This window comes from Peromyscus eremicus, chromosome 2 (assembly GCF_949786415.1).
Source record: "Peromyscus eremicus chromosome 2, PerEre_H2_v1, whole genome shotgun sequence".
NCBI classification, from domain to species: Eukaryota; Metazoa; Chordata; class Mammalia; order Rodentia; family Cricetidae; genus Peromyscus; species Peromyscus eremicus.
The window spans coordinates 1-11,805 of NC_081417.1; positions in this window are offsets into that span (position 1 = coordinate 1).

Below are 11,805 nucleotides of genomic sequence, written 5' to 3' on the forward strand. Positions count from 1 at the left end.
CCATATCTAGTTCAATTCTGCTACGAAACTGACAGGAACAGTAGATCCTCTTCAGTCCAATACACTGTACATGCTGGGCACAGACGCCAGTGCTATTTGCCCTGTGTATGACAATGGGAGCACAATAGTGACTATTCTTATCAGAAAACAACTCTTGCTCATAGGACCAGAAACTGCATGTGATTTAGCTCCATTTAGGACTGGGAAACAAACGCTAGCTCGCCTTACAAGAAACACACTCTGCTTTTGAGAAAAGAGCACTCTTCTACTCTACTGTGTTTCCTATGGGGTCCGAACAGTGAGCTTGCTCAGAACAAAACAACAGTGCTTCCTACACACACGGGCCATATCTAGTTCAACTCTGCTTAGGATACTGACAAGAACAGTAGCTCCTTTTCAGTCCAATACAATGTACTTGCTGGGAACACACACGAGTGCTATTTGCACTGTGTATGGCAATGGGAGCGCAATAGTGACTTTCCTTACCAGAAAACAACTCTTGCTTATAGGACCAGAAACTCCATGTGACTCAACTCCATTTAGGACTGGGAAACAAACGCTAGCTTGCCTTACAAGAAACACACTCTGCTTTTGAGAAAAGGGCACTCTTCTACTCTACTGTGTTTCCTATGGGATCCGAACAGTGAGCTTGCTAAGAAAAAAAGAACTGTGCTTCCTACCACACGGGCCATATCTAGTTCAAAGCTGCTAGGAAACTGACAAGAACAGTAGATCCTCTTCAGTCCAATACACTGTACATGCTGGGAACAAACGCCAGTGCTATTTGCCCTGTGTATGACAATGGGAGCACTATAGTGACTCTTCTTATCAGAAAGCAACTCTTGTTCGTAGGACCAGAATCTGCATGTGATTCACCTCCATTTAGGACTGGGAAACAAACGCTAGCTCGCCTTACAAGTAACACACTCTGCTTTTGAGAAAAGAGCACTCTTCTACTCTACAGTGTTTCCTATGGGGTCCAAACAGTGAGCTTGCTCAGAATAAAAGAACTGTGCTTCCTACACACACGGGACATATCTAGTTCAACTCTGCTTAGGATACAGAAAAGAAGAGTAGCTATTCTTCAGTCCAATACACTGTACATGCTGGGAACAGATGCAAGTGCTATTTGCACTGTGTATGGCAATGGGAGCACAATAGTGACTTTCCTTACGAGAAAACATCTCTTGCTCTTAGGACCAGAAACTGCATGGGATTCAACTCCATTTACTACTGGGAAACAAACACTAGCTCGCCTTACATGAAACACACTCTGATTTTGAGAAAAGAGTAGTCTTCTAATCTACTGTGTTTCCTATGGGATCAGAACAATGAGCTTGCTCAGAACTAAGGAATTGTGCTTCCTACACACACGGGCCATATCTAGTTCAACTCTGCTTAGGAAACTGACAAGAACAGTAGCTCCTCTTCAGTCCAATACACTGTATTTGCTGGGAACAGACAGGAGTGCTATTTGCACTGTGTATGGCAATGGGAGCACAATAGTGACTCTTCTTACCAGAAAACAACTCTTGCTCGTAGGACCAGAAACTGCATGTGATTCAACTCCATTTAGGACTGGGAAACAAACGCTAGCTCGCCTTACAAGAAACACACTCTGCTTTTGAGAAAAGAGCACCCTTCTACTCTACTGTGTATCCTACAGGGCCAGAACAGTGAGCGTGCTCAGAACAAAAGAACTGTGCTTCCTACACACACGGGCCAAATCTAGTTCAACTCTGCTTAGGAAACTGACAAGAACAGTAGCTCTTCTTCAGTCCAATACACTGTAAATGCTGGGAACCGACGCCAGTGCTATTTGCCCTGTGTATGACAATGGGTGCGCAATAGTGACTCTTCTTAGCAGAAAACAACTCTTGCTCGTAGGACCAGAAACTTTATGTGATTTACCTCCATTTAGGACTGGGAAACAAACGCTAGCTTGCCTTACAAGTAACACACTCTGCTTTTGAGAAAAGAGCACTCTTCTACTCTACAGTGTTTCCTATGGGGTCCAAACAGTGAGCTTGCTCAGAACAAAAGAACTGTGCTTCCTATACACATGGCCATATCTAGTTCAATTCTGCTTTGGAAACTGACAAGAACATTAGATTCGCTTCAGTCCAATACACTGTACTTGCTGGGAACAGACGCCAGTGCTCTTTGCTCTGTGTATGACAATGGGAGCGCAATAGTGACTCTTCTGACCAGAAAACAACTCTTGCTCATAGGACCAGAAACTGCATGGGATTCAACTCCATTTAGGACTGGGAAACAAACGCTAGCTCGCCTTACAAGAAACACACTCTGCTTTTGAGAAAAGAGCACTCTTCTACTCTACTGTGTTTCCTATAGGGCCACAACAGTGAGCTTGCTCAGAACAAAAGAACTGTGCTTCCTACACACACGGGACATATCTAGTTCAACGCTGCTTAGGTTACAGAAAAAAGAGTAGCTCTTCTGCAGTTCAATACACTGTACTTGTTGGGAACAGACGCGAGTGCTATTTGCACTGTGTATGGCAATGGGAGCGCAATAGTGACTTTCCTTACAAGAAAACAACTCTTGCTCGTAGGACCAGAAACTGCATGTGATTCAACTCCATTTAGGTCTGGGAAAGAAACGCTAGCTCGCCTTACATGAAACACACTCTGATTTTGAGAAGAGCAGTCTTCTAATCTACTGTGTTTCCTATGGGATCAGAAGAGTGAGCTTGCTCAGAACAAAGGAACTGTGCTTCCTACACACACGGGCCATATCTAGTTCAACTCTGCTTAGGAAACTGACAAGAACAGTAGCTCCTTTTCAGTCCAATACACTGTACTTGCTGGGAACAGACGCGAGTGCTATTTGCACTGTGTATGGCAATGGGAGCGCAATAGTGACTCTTCTTACCAGAAAACAACTCTTACTCGTAGGAACAGAAACTGCATGTGATTCAACTCCATTTAGGACTGGGAAACAAACGCTAGCTCGCCTTACAAGAAACACACTCTGCTTTTGAGAAAAGAGCACCCTTCTACTCTACTGTGTATCCTATAGGGCCAGAACAGTGAGCTTGCTCAGAACAAAAGAACTGTGCTTCCTACACACACGGGCCATATCTAGTTCAACTCTGCTTAGGAAACTGACAAGAACAGTAGCTCTTCTTCAGTCCAATACACTGTAAATGCTGGGAACCGACGCCAGTGCTATTTGCCCTGTGTATGACAATGGGTGCGCAATAGTGACTCTTCTTAGCAGAAAACAACTCTTGCTCGTAGGACCAGAAACTTTATGTGATTTACCTCCATTTAGTACTGGGAAACAAACGCTAGCTCGCCTTACAAGAAACAAACTCTGCTTTTGAGAAAATAGCACTCTTCTACTCTACTGTGTTTCCAATAGGGCCAGAACAGTGAGCTTGCTCAGAACAAAAGAACTGTGCTTTTTACACACACGGGACATATCTAGTTCAACTCTGCTTAGGAAACTGACAAGAACAGTAGCTCCTCTTCAGTCCAATACACTGTACTTGCTTAGAACAGACGCCAGTGCTATTTGCTCTGTGTATGACAATGGGTGCGCAATAGTGACTCTTCTTATCAGAAAACAACTCTTGGTCATAGGACCAGAAACTGCATGTGATTCACCTTCATTTAGGACTGGGAAACCAACGCTAGCTTGCCTTACAAATAACACACTCTACTTTTGAGAAAAGAGCACTCTTCTAGTCTACAGTGTTTCCTATGGGGTCCGAACAGTGAGCTTGCTCAGGACAAAAGAACTGTGTTTCCTATCCACATGGCCATATCTAGTTCAACTCTGCTTAGGAAACTGACAAGAACAGTAGCTCCTCTTCAGTCCAATACACTGTACTTGCTGGGAACAGACGCGAGTGCTATTTGCACTGTGTATGGCAATGCGAGCGCAATAGTGACTCTTCTTACCAGAAAACAACTCTTGCTCGTAGGACCAGAAACTGCATGTGATTCAACTCCATTTAGGACTGGGAAACAAACGCTAGCTCGCCTTACAAGAAACACACTCTGATTTTGAGAAAAGAGCACACTTCTACTCTACTGTGTTTCCTATAGGGCCAGAACAGTGAGCTTGCTCAGAACAAAACAACAGTGCTTCCTACACACACGGGCCATATCTAGTTCAACTCTGCTTAGGATACTGACAAGAACAGTAGCTCCTCTTCAGTCCAATACAATGTCCTTGCTGGGAACACACACGAGTGCTATTTGTACTGTGTATGGCAATGGGAGCGTAATAGTGACTTTCCTTACCAGAAAACAACTCTTGCTTATAGGACCAGAAACTACATGTGACTCAACTCCATTTAGGACTGGGAAACAAACGCTAGCTTGCCTTACAAGAAACACACTCTGCTTTTGAGAAAAGGGCACTCTTCTACTCTACTGTGTTTCCTATGGGATCCGAACAGTGAGCTTGCTCAGAACAAAAGAACTGTGCTTCCTACCACATGGGCCATATCTAGTTCAAAGCTGCTAGGAAACTGACAAGAACAGTAGATCCTCTTCAGTCCAATACACTGTACATGCTGGGATCCGACGCCAGTGCTATTTACCCTGTGTATGTCAATTGGAGCACAATAGTGACTCTTCTTATCAGAAAACAGCTCTTGGTCATAGGACCCGAAACTGCATGTGCTTCACCTCCATTTAGGACTGGGAAACAAACGCTAGCTCGCCTTACAAGTAACACACTCTGCTTTTGAGAAAAGAGCACTCTTCTACTCTACAGTGTTTCCTATGGGGTCTGAACAGTGAGCTTGCTCAGAACAAAAGAACTGTGCTTCCTATACACATGGCCATACCTAGTTCAATTCTGCTTTTGAAACTGACAAGAACAGTAGATTCTCTTCAGTCCAATACACTGTACTTGCTGGGAACAGACGCCAGTGCTATTTGCTCTGTGTATGACAATGGGAGCGCAATAGTGACTCTTCTGACCAGAAAACAACTCTTGCTCATAGGACCAGAAACTCCATGGGATTCAACTCCATTTAGGACTGGGAAACAAACGCTAGCTCGCCTTACAAGAAACACACTCTGCTTTTGAGAAAAGAGCACTCTTCTACCCTACTGTGTTCCTATGGGGTCCAAACAGTGAGCTTGCTCAGAACAAAAGAACTGTGCTTCCTACACACACGGGACATATCTTGTTCAACTCTGCTTAGGAAACTGACAAGAACAGTAGCTCTTCTTCAGTGCAATACACTGTAAATGCTGGGAACCGACACCAGTGCTATTTGCTCTGTGTATGACAATGGTTGCGCAATAGTGACTCTTCTTACCAGAAAACAACTCTTGCTCGTAGGACCAGAAACTTTATGTGATTTACCTCCATTTAGGACTGGGAAACAAACGCTAGTTCGCCTTACACGAAACACACTCTGCTTTTGAGAAAGAGCATTCTTCTACTCTACTGTGTTTCCTAAGGGGTCCGAAAAGTGAGCTTGCTCAGAAAAAAAGAACTGTAATTCCTACAAACACGGGCCATATCTAGTTCAATTCTGCTTAGGAAACTGACAAGAACAGTAGCTCTTCTTCAGTGCAATACACTGTAAATGCTGGGAACCGACGCCAGTGCTATTTGCTCTTTGTATGACAATGGGTGCGCAATAGTGACTCTTCTTAGCAGAAAACAACTCTTGCTCATAGGACCAGAAACTTTATGTGATTTACCTCCATTTAGGACTGGGAAACAAACGCTAGCTCGCCTTACAAGAAGCACACTCTGCTTTTGAGAAAAGGGCACTCTTCTACTCTACTGTGTTTCCTATAGGGCCAGAACAGTGAGCTTGCTCAGAACAAAAGAACTGTAATTCCTACACACACGGGCCATATCTAGTTCAATTCTGCTACGAAACTGACAAGAACAGTAGATCCTCTTCAGTCCAATACACTGTACATGCTGGGAACCGAAGCCAGGGCTATTTGCCCTGTGTATGAAAATGGGAGCGCAATAGTGACTCTTCTTACCAGAAAACAACTCTTGCTCGTAGGAGCAGAAACTGCATGTGATTGAACTCTATTTAGGACTAGGAAACAAACGCTAGCTCGCCTTACAAGAAACACACTCTGCTTTTGAGAAAAGAGCACTCTTATACTCTACTGTGTTTCCTATGGGTTCCGAACAGTGAGCTTGTTCAGAAGAAAAGAACTGTGCTTCCTACACACACGGGCCATACCTAGTTCAACTCTGCTTTGGAAAGTGACAAGAACAGTAGCTCCTTTTCAGTCCAATACACTGTACCTGCTGGGAACAGATGCGAGTGCTATTTCAACTGTGTGTCAAAATGGGAGCACAATAGTGACTCTTCTTACCAGGAAACAACTCGTGCTTGTAGGACCAGAAACTCTATGTGACTCAACTCCATTTAGGACTGGGAAACAAACGCTAGCTCGCCTTACAAGAAACACACTCTGCTTTAAGAAAAGGGCACTCTTCTACTCTACTGTGTTTCCTATGGGATCCGAAACGTGAGCTTTCTCAGAAAAAAAGAACTGTGCTTCCTACCACACGGGCCATATCTAGTTCAATTCTGCTACGAAACTGACAGGAACAGTAGATCCTCTTCAGTCCAATACACTGTACATGCTGGGCACAGACGCCAGTGCTATTTGCCCTGTGTATGACAATGGGAGCACAATAGTGACTATTCTTATCAGAAAACAACTCTTGCTCATAGGACCAGAAACTGCATGTGATTTAGCTCCATTTAGGACTGGGAAACAAACGCTAGCTCGCCTTACAAGAAACACACTCTGCTTTTGAGAAAAGAGCACTCTTCTACTCTACTGTGTTTCCTATGGGGTCCGAACAGTGAGCTTGCTCAGAACAAAACAACAGTGCTTCCTACACACACGGGCCATATCTAGTTCAACTCTGCTTAGGATACTGACAAGAACAGTAGCTCCTTTTCAGTCCAATACAATGTACTTGCTGGGAACACACACGAGTGCTATTTGCACTGTGTATGGCAATGGGAGCGCAATAGTGACTTTCCTTACCAGAAAACAACTCTTGCTTATAGGACCAGAAACTCCATGTGACTCAACTCCATTTAGGACTGGGAAACAAACGCTAGCTTGCCTTACAAGAAACACACTCTGCTTTTGAGAAAAGGGCACTCTTCTACTCTACTGTGTTTCCTATGGGATCCGAACAGTGAGCTTGCTAAGAAAAAAGAACTGTGCTTCCTACCACACGGGCCATATCTAGTTCAAAGCTGCTAGGAAACTGACAAGAACAGTAGATCCTCTTCAGTCCAATACACTGTACATCCTGGGAACAAACGCCAGTGCTATTTGCCCTGTGTATGACAATGGGAACACAATAGTGACTCTTTTTATCAGAAAAAAACTCTTGTTCGTAGGACCAGAATCTGCATGTGATTCAACTCCATTTAGGACTGGGAAACAAACGCTAGCTCGCATTACAAGAAACACACTCCGCTTTTGAGAAAAGAGCACTCTTCTACTCTACTGTATTTCTTATACGGCCAGAACAGTGAGCTTGCTCAGAACAATGAACTGTGCTTCCTACACACACGGGCCATATCTAGTTGAACTCTGCTTAGGAAACTGACAAGAACAGTAGCTCTTCTTCAGTCCAATACACTGTAAATTCTGGGAACCGACGCCAGTGCTATTTGCTCTGTGTATGACAATGGGTGCGCAATAGTGACTCTTCTTACCAGAAACCAACTCTTGCTCGTAGGACCAGAAAATGCATGTGATTCAACACTATTTAGGACTGGGAAACAAACGCTAGCTCACCTTACAAGAAACACACTCTGCTTTTGAGAAAAGAGCAGCATTCTACTCTACTGTGTTTCCTGTGGGGTATGAACAGTGAGCTTGCTCAGAACAAAAGAACTGTGCTTCCTTCACACGGGCCATATCTAGTTCAACTCTGCTTAGGAAACTGACAAGAACAGTAGCTCCTCTTCCGTCCAATACACTGTACTTGCTGGGAACAGACGCGAGTGCTATTTGCACTGTGTATGACAATGGGAGCGCAATAATGACTCTTCTTACCAGAAAACAACTCTTGCTCGTAGGAGCAGAAACTGCATGTGATTGAACTCTATTTAGGACTAGGAAACAAACGCTAGCTCGCCTTACAAGAAACACACTCTGCTTTTGAGAAAAGAGCACTCTTATACTCTACTGTGTTTCCTATGGGTTCCGAACAGTGAGCTTGTTCAGAAGAAAAGAACTGTGCTTCCTACACACACGGGCCATACCTAGTTCAACTCTGCTTTGGAAAGTGACAAGAACAGTAGCTCCTTTTCAGTCCAATACACTGTACCTGCTGGGAACAGATGCGAGTGCTATTTCAACTGTGTGTCAAAATGGGAGCACAATAGTGACTCTTCTTACCAGGAAACAACTCGTGCTTGTAGGACCAGAAACTCTATGTGACTCAACTCCATTTAGGACTGGGAAACAAACGCTAGCTCGCCTTACAAGAAACACACTCTGCTTTAAGAAAAGGGCACTCTTCTACTCTACTGTGTTTCCTATGGGATCCGAAACGTGAGCTTTCTCAGAAAAAAAGAACTGTGCTTCCTACCACACGGGCCATATCTAGTTCAATTCTGCTACGAAACTGACAGGAACAGTAGATCCTCTTCAGTCCAATACACTGTACATGCTGGGCACAGACGCCAGTGCTATTTGCCCTGTGTATGACAATGGGAGCACAATAGTGACTATTCTTATCAGAAAACAACTCTTGCTCATAGGACCAGAAACTGCATGTGATTTAGCTCCATTTAGGACTGGGAAACAAACGCTAGCTCGCCTTACAAGAAACACACTCTGCTTTTGAGAAAAGAGCACTCTTCTACTCTACTGTGTTTCCTATGGGGTCCGAACAGTGAGCTTGCTCAGAACAAAACAACAGTGCTTCCTACACACACGGGCCATATCTAGTTCAACTCTGCTTAGGATACTGACAAGAACAGTAGCTCCTTTTCAGTCCAATACAATGTACTTGCTGGGAACACACACGAGTGCTATTTGCACTGTGTATGGCAATGGGAGCGCAATAGTGACTTTCCTTACCAGAAAACAACTCTTGCTTATAGGACCAGAAACTCCATGTGACTCAACTCCATTTAGGACTGGGAAACAAACGCTAGCTTGCCTTACAAGAAACACACTCTGCTTTTGAGAAAAGGGCACACTTCTACTCTACTGTGTTTCCTATGGGATCCGAACAGTGAGCTTGCTAAGAAAAAAAGAACTGTGCTTCCTACCACACGGGCCATATCTAGTTCAAAGCTGCTAGGAAACTGACAAGAACAGTAGATCCTCTTCAGTCCAATACACTGTACATCCTGGGAACAAACGCCAGTGCTATTTGCCCTGTGTATGACAATGGGAACACAATAGTGACTCTTTTTATCAGAAAAAAACTCTTGTTCGTAGGACCAGAATCTGCATGTGATTCAACTCCATTTAGGACTGGGAAACAAACGCTAGCTCGCCTTACAAGAAACACACTCCGCTTTTGAGAAAAGAGCACTCTTCTACTCTACTGTATTTCTTATACGGCCAGAACAGTGAGCTTGCTCAGAACAATGAACTGTGCTTCCTACACACACGGGCCATATCTAGTTGAACTCTGCTTAGGAAACTGACAAGAACAGTAGCTCTTCTTCAGTCCAATACACTGTAAATTCTGGGAACCGACGCCAGTGCTATTTGCTCTGTGTATGACAATGGGTGCGCAATAGTGACTCTTCTTACCAGAAACCAACTCTTGCTCGTAGGAACAGAAAATGCATGTGATTCAACACTATTTAGGACTGGGAAACAAACGCTAGCTCACCTTACAAGAAACACACTCTGCTTTTGAGAAAAGAGCAGCATTCTACTCTACTGTGTTTCCTGTGGGGTATGAACAGTGAGCTTGCTCAGAACAAAAGAACTGTGCTTCCTTCACACGGGCCATATCTAGTTCAACTCTGCTTAGGAAACTGACAAGAACAGTAGCTCCTCTTCCGTCCAATACACTGTACTTGCTGGGAACAGACGCGAGTGCTATTTGCACTGTGTATGACAATGGGAGCGCAATAATGACTCTTCTTACCAGAAAACAACTCTTGCTCGTAGGACCAGAAATTGCGTGTGGTTCAACTCCATTTAGGACTGGGAAACAAATGCTAGCTCGCCTTACAAGAAACACACTCTGCTCTTGAGAAAAGAGCAGTCTTCTACTCTACTGTGTTTCCTATGGGGTCCTAACAGTGAGCTTGCTCAGAACAAAAGAACTGTGCTTCCTACACATACGGCCATATCTAGTTCAATTCTGCTGAAGAAACTGACAAGAACAGTAGCTCCTCTTCAGACCAATACACTGTACATGCTGGGAGCAGACGCGAGTGCTATTTACACTGTGTATGAAAATGGGAGGGCAATAGTGACTCTTTTTACCAGAAAACAACTCTTGCTCGTAGGAACAGAAACTGAATGTGATTCAACTCCACTTAGGACTGGGAAACAAACGCTAGCTCACATTACAAGAAACACACTCTGCTTTTGAGAAAAGAGCACTCTTCTACTCTACTGTGTTTCCTATAGTGCCTGAACAGTGAGCTTGCTACGAAAAAAAGAACTGTGTTTCCTACACACACGGCCCATATCTAGTTCAACTCTGCTTAGGAAACTGACAAGAACAGTAGCTCCTCTTCCGTCCAATACACTGTACTTGCTGGGAACAGAGGCTAGTCCTATTTGCAATATGTATGGCAATGGGACCGCAATAGTGACTTTTCTTACCAGAAAACAACTCTTGCTCGTAGGACCAAAAACTGCATGTGATTCAACTCCATTTAGGACTGGGAAACAAACAGTAGCTCGCCTTACAATAAACACACTCTGCTTTTGAGAAAAGAGCACTCTTCTAATCTACTGTATTTCCAATAGTGCCACAACAGTGAGCTTGCTCACAACAAAAGAACTGTGCTTCCTACACATACAGCCATATCTAGTTCAATTCCGCTTAGGAAACTGACAAGAACAGTAGCTCCTCTTCAGTCAAATACACTGTACATATCTAGTTCAATTCTGCTTAGGAAACTGACAAGAACAGTAGCTCCTCTTCAGTCCAATACACTGTACATGCTGGGAACAGACGCGAGTGCTATTTGCACTGTGTATGACAATGGGAGCACAATAGTGACTCTTCTTACCAGAAAACAACTCTTGCTCGTAGGACCAGAAAATGAATGTGAATCAACTCCATTTAGGACTGGGAAACAAACGCTAGCTCGCCTTACAAAAAACACACTCTGCTTTTGAGAAAAGAGCACTCTTCTACTCTACTGTGTTTCCTATGGGCTCCGAACAGTGAGCTTGCTCAGAACAAAAGAACTGTGCTTCCTACACACACGGGCCATATCTAGTTCAACTCTGCTTAGGAAACTGACAAGAAGAGTAGCTCCTCTTCAGTCCAATACACTGTACATGCTGGGAACAGACGCTAGTGCTATTTGCACTGTGTATGGAAATGGGAGCGCAATAGTGTCTCTTCTTACCAGAAAACAAGTCTTGCTTGTAGGACCAAAAACTGCATGTGTTTCAACTCCATTTAGGACTGGGAATCAAACGCTAGCTCGCATTACAAGAAACACACTCTGCTTTTGAGAAAAGAGCACTCTTCTACTCTACTGTGTTTCCTATAGTGCCAAAACAGTGAGCTTGCTGAGAAAAAAAGAACAGTGCTTGTACACACACGGCCATATCTAGTTAAATTCTGCTTAGGAAACTGACAAGAACA